We start from the raw sequence: 8,235 nt of genomic DNA, 5'->3' as shown, positions 1-8,235 counted from the left end.
AAGAAAAAACAATGTTTCGGCCGTGGAGTCTTCTTCAGGTGTCAAAGGTGTTAAAAGTAATATAGTAACACAAGGACATGCAGGAGTCATGCAGGAGTTGATGTGCAGATCTTCTGACAATCACTGCTCTGTACACGCTCATCTGGTTGTCACATGCACATTCTTTTAAAGAGACAGAGTTCCATCTTGTCTTCTTGCCCTCATCCTCTTTGGCTTCATTGGGGAGCTCGAATGTTTGTGAGCGGTGCAGACTGCGCACACTGTGAATCATGCCTCCCCTGGAGACACAGTGTGTTCACGCACATGAAGGCAGCGCATCAGGCTTGTCTGGAGATTGTTCGGAGCCATCGTAATGGAATGGTGGCGTAGGGCTCCCGGTTCTTCCAGCACAGCCCACAGACCTCCTCATCATCGCTGGAATTCCGACCTTGGAGAGTCTCCTGGGTTGGGCCAAACTGATGACAGTCCCGACAGCACGCACAGCAGCGCAGGCATGGCTCAGGAATAACCAAACATCGAAAAATGACTCGCTTTCCCCACCTGCGACGTGCATTTGCTGGGTAATTCACACCTTCGCTTCCCAGCTACTCTCAGCACACGTGTATATACTGTATCTTTTTCCATACAGACAGTATGCATGGTCCTGCACTCTGACCTTAAACCACCGTGGGTACGTTATCAGGCTTCACAGAATGCTGTCTGGAACCAGGAAGAAAATTCCTAGCCATCAAAGCCAGCTGGATCTCTCCCAGAGCCTGGAGCAGGAGCATCTGCCAACTCGGAACGTGTGTAACCAGCAGTTAGCAGGCAAAACAATTTCTGTAGTACGCTTCTGTGTGGGAGAAAAGGCAGAGGCGTGGATAGCTGATTACTGAATAAGGCTGGGTTTTTCCTTTTTTACCAACCTGGCCCATCTGCTGTATTGTTTAAAAAAATCTGTGCAGGATGTTTAGGAAAATGACCACTTCCTATCTTAGGCTGTCATAGAATTCCATTTCAGCTTACCGTTATTAAAGGAATTCTTCCCCAGAACTTCCAGTACGTAAAAGTCATCATCTGAATCACCAGTCAGGAGCTGTAATATTTTATTACAACTCATTTAGACAAAGGGTAAATGTTTAACACACTGACAACCCTCTTTAACATCATGATTGTTATTTTACAAGTTATTTGCACTTCTTAAAATAATAAAAGGTTTGTGCACAGGTGATCTGTGTGGATAACAACAGGAGAGGGGCCATAATGACCGCCTTGCTTTCTACTGGTAACTTATTAATCCAAGGATCTCTCCTCCATGGCCAATTCTTGAAAGACCTGGTTGCATCAGCTGCCACAGCTTGACATGGAGGCTTCTTGCTGACAACCACCAGCCATGTTTGTGTAAAACACGCCTCTTGCTCCCAGTCATCAACATTCTAACTCTTACCTTCCATGTGTGTCCTTGGGTCCTAATAGGGTTTTTAATGGGTTATTTGTCTTAGAAAGGCAAAACAAGTACGACCTGACAGTTGCGTTTTTTTTTCGGAACAGTTCACCTTGACACTAGATCCGAGGTGCCAAGTAATTGTAATCATTGTGCGCACAATAAGACACGAAACAGGCCTCAGAGCAGCTCTTTTGATTTTCAATTCTGTTGTATTTCCTCAGTGTTTCTGGGCAGTCGCTTCTAATTTTGGACCCAGCCTGCCTCAAGCACCTCTTCCTCACATTATCTCCGGCATTCTCCTCTGCAAAACTGACATATTCCGTACGTCACAAGATGACACCACAGCAGACTCTGATCCCTAATTCATCCCATCTCAGACCAGGAATTAGTGCAGAGTGACAGCAAGCGAACTGAGAGCACAGTGTGGTTTTCAAGACCTGCTTATTTTCAGGTGATCTCGTTTTGTGTAACAATAACTTACACAGTTAGCGAGGCCACTGTGACACACTTGATTAAACATTCCTTGTGTCCAATTGCTCCCTGCCCCAGTGTTTTTTAAAAACTTTTTCACTAAGGGAATAGTTTCAGTTTGCAGCAGGACAAGTGACTTGGGTTTTGAACAACATGTAGCACAACACTGATCACATTCTGTGTATTCCTGCCTCAAGATTGTCTGTTTGTAAAGATAGAAAATAAGTGAGGTCCTAATATTATTTAGGATTAGCAGTCTGCCGAGGTCTCAGTAAGGATGAGCAGGGAATACCTGAGTGTCAGGGAAAACCACTCCAAGCATCCGGGTTAGGAATCCCAGGGCTCGTGTTGGCACTGTGTTTTGTAGTTTTTGCTCAACGAGTTCTTACTAAGCTGCTCTATGCTCAGAACTCAGAGCTGCTTGCCTCTGAACTGAAACTAAACTGCAGGAGCAAATATCAACTGTTTCAGCTTCCTTGCACTGTCACCTTGTGGAATTCGGAATATTTAAAATACTGCTGCTCATTCTAAGAGCTTAGAACTTGCATGGTTTGGCTCCTGACTGCATCAGGGACCTGTTTAATCCCTCCACACCTACACATTCGCTGTTCTGGTGCTCCAAGGTGGTGGAATGATCCTCCTGCCCATCTTAGGGCTTCAGTTAGCACTTTATTGCTCATTACTGTTAATTTATTCGGCTGATGCTCCAATCCAAGGCGTGGATTTACAGTATGCATGTGGCTATTGTACTGGAGCCATTCTGGAGATCTGGGATCTCAAACCACAACAATCCACGCATTCTCTAATAATAATTTTTAATATCCTGTCATACAACTGACTTCTGTACTTACCATACAACTCTATACTCCTGTGCAGTTTTTATTCAGGTATCCATTTTAGCAGCCTCTTCAATCTTAGAGCACTGCAGCGGGCTGGCATTGGGCACAAGGTAGGACTCCAGTCCATTGCACACATACACACACGCACACACGCGCACACGCACACACGCACACGCACACCCACCTCACATCCTGGACAGCATTCCTTTGGACAGTGGAAGGAAACTGGAGCCACTACCTTTTAATTCCGTTTGCCGTTTGCATTCGCTTTGTTTGATTGTAAAGTGTCATGAAGACCACTATACAATATAAAATAAAGAGGATCATTGCAAGAGTTTGCAATTTAGTTTCAAAGGAATACAGCCAGTGTTAAGGCTCAGCTGTCTCTGGGAGAAGGGTGCTCTAAGTCCACGTATGGAGAACTGCACGCTGCAGTTTTTCTACTCTAATCCTTCATCTATAGATAGGTGAAATAGGCAATTGTGATACCTTGTGTTAACAAGTGTTTAAAATCTGAAATCAAGGACTTGTGGCAGGGGGTGTTCAAAGAAATGCAGACATTTTGGCGCTCTGCAAAGAGCACACAACTGCGCTGAGCTGCTACGTTTTCCTCCGTGAGACAGGGTGAAAGGGCTCTGAAATCAATAAGCTATTAGCAAACATATGAGCAGGAGGAGACGAATGGCCTCATTTTGCTCACGGCCTGTCTGAGGTTTTTGTTGACAAGGGGACTGAGGGGGGAACCATCTGCAAGGGTCTTCCTTGCTGCTGGGCAGGAGGCCGTTTCAGCGGACCAGTCTCAGAAGGAGGAGGAAGGTGAGAGGGGGGTCCGGGCCATCAGCCACCTGAAAGAGAAGAGAGGAAGGGGCATCAGACGATTTCATTTCTTCTGTATTTTTGCAACCTCATGAACGGTCATCGTGGGGGGCGAATCAAGTTTAATTTGATGAGCTGCTTAGACATGCACAACAAAATATAAAAACACACTCATGGCCACTGCAGTTCAGACGCTCCTGTCTCACATAGCTCAACGTGTCACATGACCTGACTGGCTAGTACCAGGATTCGAAACTCTGGTGCAGAAGGCCTGAAGTCCAACTGTTCTTCTAGGATCATTTAAGTTGCCAGCAGCTTACATTCTGTGCAGAGACATCAAATTGGACCAATGGGATCCGTTTACCTAGGAGTTCTGCCGGATCCAGTGGAATTCCCGGCTCCTGCTCGCTGCCGGAGCCGCGAGACGCTGTACCCAGCGAGCGCTCCGAGAACCCCGGACTGGCGGCCACAGCGTCCCCCCCGTCAGCTGTCCCCCATGCTCTCCTTAGGTGGCAGTTCTGCACTCCGGAGGGAAAGGGATTTTCTGTGCAATGTCAGTGGACACGTTCCCAGGTTCCCGGAGAGAGGAAATTCCTGAGCCGTCTCGGTTTATTTTAAGAGGACGGCAGAAGGACAGACTCGGGGAAATGACTCCCTGCTTTCCCGGACGGCCCCTGTGACAGCGTGTAAAGTCAGGGCCCTATCGGCCCTCCTCGGGCAACCGACCTCCCTTCCCGTCTCACCCCCCGGCTGTGGCTCGTGACTCCTGAGCCCTGAGGCCTGGACCCAGCCCCGGTCAGTTTCTCAGAGCGCCGGAACGGTCAGCGACAGACGCACGGCCTCCCGGCTCTGCGCCGCGAGCTGGGCCTGGAGCTGGGCCTGGAGCTGTCCGGAGCCCCGCAGGTCCCGCCTGTGCAGAGCTGCGCTGCTTCTTTTCGATTACCACGACATTTTTCTCCTTGACCTCTCGCCTCTTGAGAGCAGAGGCTGAAGCGCTTATTTACTTTTCTGCTTATTGTGTTCAGAAAAAAAAAAAGATCTGGCTCATTTTTTCCATGAAGTTTACAGATGTTTTTTTCCCTAATGCTCAGATTAACTCTCCCTGAATTGCTGAACATTTTTTATAGCCGTTGCCTGGCAGCAGACGTGAAACAGATTTTTTTTGTTTGTCTTGCACCAACGTCTTTTCTTCTCTCCAGCAGCTGCTGACATGCCACCCTCAGAGTTGCTAATCTTTGCAGTGGCGTTCAACCTTCCTCCTCCAGTTAGCACCGAACACAGGGCGCAGGGCTGCCAGTCTGCCGGACCCAGCAATATTCACTGCCCTGCTCTGCCCGCTCAGACTCGTGGTTTCTGGCATTTTCGCAGTGAGGTGTGGGCTCGTTCCCTTCCCGGAACGAAACATGATGGATAGAAACTGTTATTTGTACTCTTGGACTCTTTGCTTTTTGGCTCATCTTCCAAGATTTTTAAGGATTCGGTTCCATCTCTCCGTACTCTCCGCACTCCGTTAGCCAGGACTGGTCACACTGGAAATAGCCCCTTCGTATGAAATCCCACTCAATCCAGCTCCCCTTTGCTCTCACAATTTAGAGCAGCCAATCAATACTGATGTGCATGTCTTTGGTAGGTGGGAGAAAACTGGAGCCCCCAACACACACGAGAACGTGCAGACTCCACACGGACAGGTATGTGAGCCTGTCCCGTCTCACCCCGGATCGCCCCAGAAAGAGCACCAGAATTACCTTCACTGCATACGGTTCTGCCGCCACGATTTGCGACAGCGTCTTTCCCTCAGCGCTTGGCTCTCAGGGGTCCTGCCACGAGGTGCTGCGAACAGGGCAGAGAGGTGGGGGAGGGGTGACACTCCTGCTCCTGCAGCACCGCAGACAGAGACACTGCAGCACACAGCTGGACACGCCTCACCAGCGCTGCCACCTGAGCGCTGGGGGGTTCTCATCCGCTGCCTAATGGCTGGAACGGAGGTCACAGCGGGGCCTGCTAAGCCTATTTATTTAATGCACTTCCCTCACAACTGAAAATGATGCACAATGGAATTATCTCAATATCCCCGCGCTACCGAGACTCAATACGGTCAGGGCTAAAAGCATTTAGGCACCTCAGACTCAAAATAACCTTATTTGCTGCGGCCTGCAGGCTGGGCAGGCGCGACTGCGCAGAGCACCGCGGGGTGTCCAGTTTCAGCCTGCTCCCTGCGTGCCGAGCGCGGCGGCTCTCCCGCGACCTTCCCGAGCAGACCTGAAACTGGAACCCGGGGCCTCCGTCTCCCAGCCTGCGCGGCTTCAAGGGCGTCCGGGGGCCTCGCGGAGACGCAACAGCTTGGCCTTCTGCGCAGGTTCGAAAAGCCCAGTGTGTCCCGACACACATCGGTCCGACTCCTCCTCCTTCCAGGGGTGGGAACGGGGGGAACATCGTCTCCGTAGCACCCCTGAAAAAAGTCTGGATGTACTGAGTGTGCGAAGCCACAGATCGAGGGTTTCTTGGGTCTTAGTCCCAAGGAGCACCTGGGTCATGTGGTTCCAGTTTCAGACCAATTTATGATAAACCAGTTTGGTGTATTTGGTTATTCCCATGAACGCATGTCTGTAACTCAAGACAATAAGAATTCAAGCTGCCCTCCGGTCACGCCAGAGCCCAGTGCTTACACCCGGCTGGTCCAGACTGGGCCACGCCCGGCCCCGGAGCTCGCAGGGGAAGAGGAGAGGAAACGAAATGCTGAAAGAATGAAATGCTGCACAAGGACACAAGAAAGACTAGAAACAAGAGGAGGCCACTACATCCCTCCCGCCCCTGAGCCCAGGAGCTAGGAGCTAACCCAGTCGAGGGACACATGCAGGGTGTCAGCTTCAGCAGCCTGGCTGGGTAGCTTGTTCCACGCTCCCATCACCCTTAGCGTAAAGATTGAATTTTTGGGGGGGGGTCAGTCAGCGAAGCCTCGGAGGACAGCACCCCAGTGTCTGCGGCAGCCCGTCCCGCTACTGCTCTTCCTCACTGCTCTTCCTCACTGTGACACCGAGGGCCCGCAGCGCCCGAGCACCGCCCGAGCCGCGCTCCTCCGCCGTACGTGCATGAGGGGCGAGTCCGTAACGAGCGAAGCCGTTTTTGATTCCTGCTTGTCGCTGGATACGCCGGGAGGGAACAAACGAGGGCAGAGCAGCAGAGCCCGGGAGTTGTTCCTTGTTCAGGGGTACAGTCTCCAGCGACACAGCCCAGCATCTGAGCAAGCGCGCCTGCACGCGGCTGCCTCCCCGAAACAGTCAGTAATAGCGGAAGCTCTCCCCTAAACCCGAGGCGGACAGCAGTATGGCAAACTAACCTCTACTCCGGAGAGGCTAAGATAACTAACACTAAGGAGGAAGAGCACAGGGATGTAATATTGAATCTATTCCGCGAGCGGTCGCCTGGGCGACGAGGAGCAGAAACTCCTGAAATCAGTGGAAATGAAAATTATATCAATTCGTTTTAACTTTCAGCCGGTGAAACTGATCGGTTCTCATTCCCCCCGCCTCGGGTGTGAGTGCTGATGGGGTGTCCCGGGACTGAGGGGTCCCTGAGCGAAATGGGTCTTCTTGCGCCTCAGAATTTGACCATCTTGGCTCCCCGGCTGGGTCTTGCAAGGCGAAGATCATTCAGAGAAGCGAATCTGAACTGTGCGCTGTTGAATTAGCAACTAGTCCATGACTTTCTTTGCTGAACATCGCGAGATGGGAAAACAATCCTTCAGAACGTTTTAGAACAGAACTCATGAACTTGTCAGTGATAAGCGCGGTGTTTATCGCTATTATTGTCGTGATATCGGGTGATGACGACGGCGGCGGTGTTTACTCGCTGGCTATTTCCAGCAGCAATGACACGTTTGAACACACCCGGATCGTCCCGGCCACCCGTCTGCCCTACAAGCCCTAGAGCTGCGTGTCGGCGGCGGAAGAGTTAAAAAAAAAAACCCGTCCGAGTGAGAAGCAACACAGAGCAGAGCAAGTGCCATCTTCTAGGGGAGGGAGAGAGAGAGAGAGAGAGGAGGGGGAGGGAGAAGGGAGGGAGAGAGGGTGCACGCTGCCGCCGGCTTCTTAATTTGGAGCGAAGACAACCTGACCCGTCTGTCTCCGGAGCAGCCGCGGAAGCAGAGCGCACAACGAGCCGGCCCCGCTTCATCTGGCATCGCGTGAGAGCACCCGACAGCGGCTGGGGGGCCCCTGGACAGTACAGCCCTGCGGACGATGGGGCGCAGGGGTCTGCAGCGCCAGTAGCTGAACTTTCCCCCCACACACACACACGTCTCTGGCGCCGCGCACGGGGCCGCGGGCGCGTGTCGGCTCCCAGCCCAGGTGAGTGTCGGGCGGGCGCGCGGCGCACACGCGCTGGCGCTCCGGGGTCCCGTCCGTGACCGTGACCGTGACCGTGTGCTCATTACTGTACACGCCTGCGGGAGGAGAGTACAGGCGGGACGACGGCGGGGCGCTACGGATGAAGAGTTTAGCACCTCTTCCCTCGCAGCCAGCGTCGGGGCGGCTGGACCTGCTCGGGCGAAGGCGCTTCTGTAAGTCTTGCGGGTTTATCGCGTTAACGCGGTCCTGTGTTTTTGAAGTACCAGCACCGTAAGCTGTTCGAGCTTTGTACCGGTCTGCGTTGTCCCGGGCGGATTCAAAGCGAAAGGGGCAACTT

General features: G+C 51.9%; 1 protein-coding gene across 10 annotated transcripts in view; it reads left to right on the top strand.

Moving 5' to 3' along the window:
- Positions 1 to 7,590: 7,590 nt before the first annotated feature.
- Positions 7,591 to 8,235, top strand: part of gpr4 (G protein-coupled receptor 4) — a 33,908-nt gene continuing 33,263 nt past the window's right edge. For 4 of the 10 annotated variants that reach the window (XM_088627386.1, XM_088627395.1, XM_088627396.1 and 1 more), the window contains exon 1: positions 7,591 to 7,898. The gene's annotated coding sequence lies outside the window, so the exon portion shown is untranslated. The other 6 variants (XM_088627389.1, XM_088627394.1, XM_088627392.1 and 3 more) reach the window with 2 other exon arrangements.

The sequence above is a fragment of the Lepisosteus platostomus genome, chromosome 4 (genome assembly GCF_059453375.1).
Source record: "Lepisosteus platostomus isolate fLepPlt1 chromosome 4, fLepPlt1.hap1, whole genome shotgun sequence".
NCBI lineage: Eukaryota > Metazoa > Chordata > Actinopteri > Semionotiformes > Lepisosteidae > Lepisosteus > Lepisosteus platostomus.
This window is presented reverse-complemented; position numbering and strand designations above follow the sequence as displayed.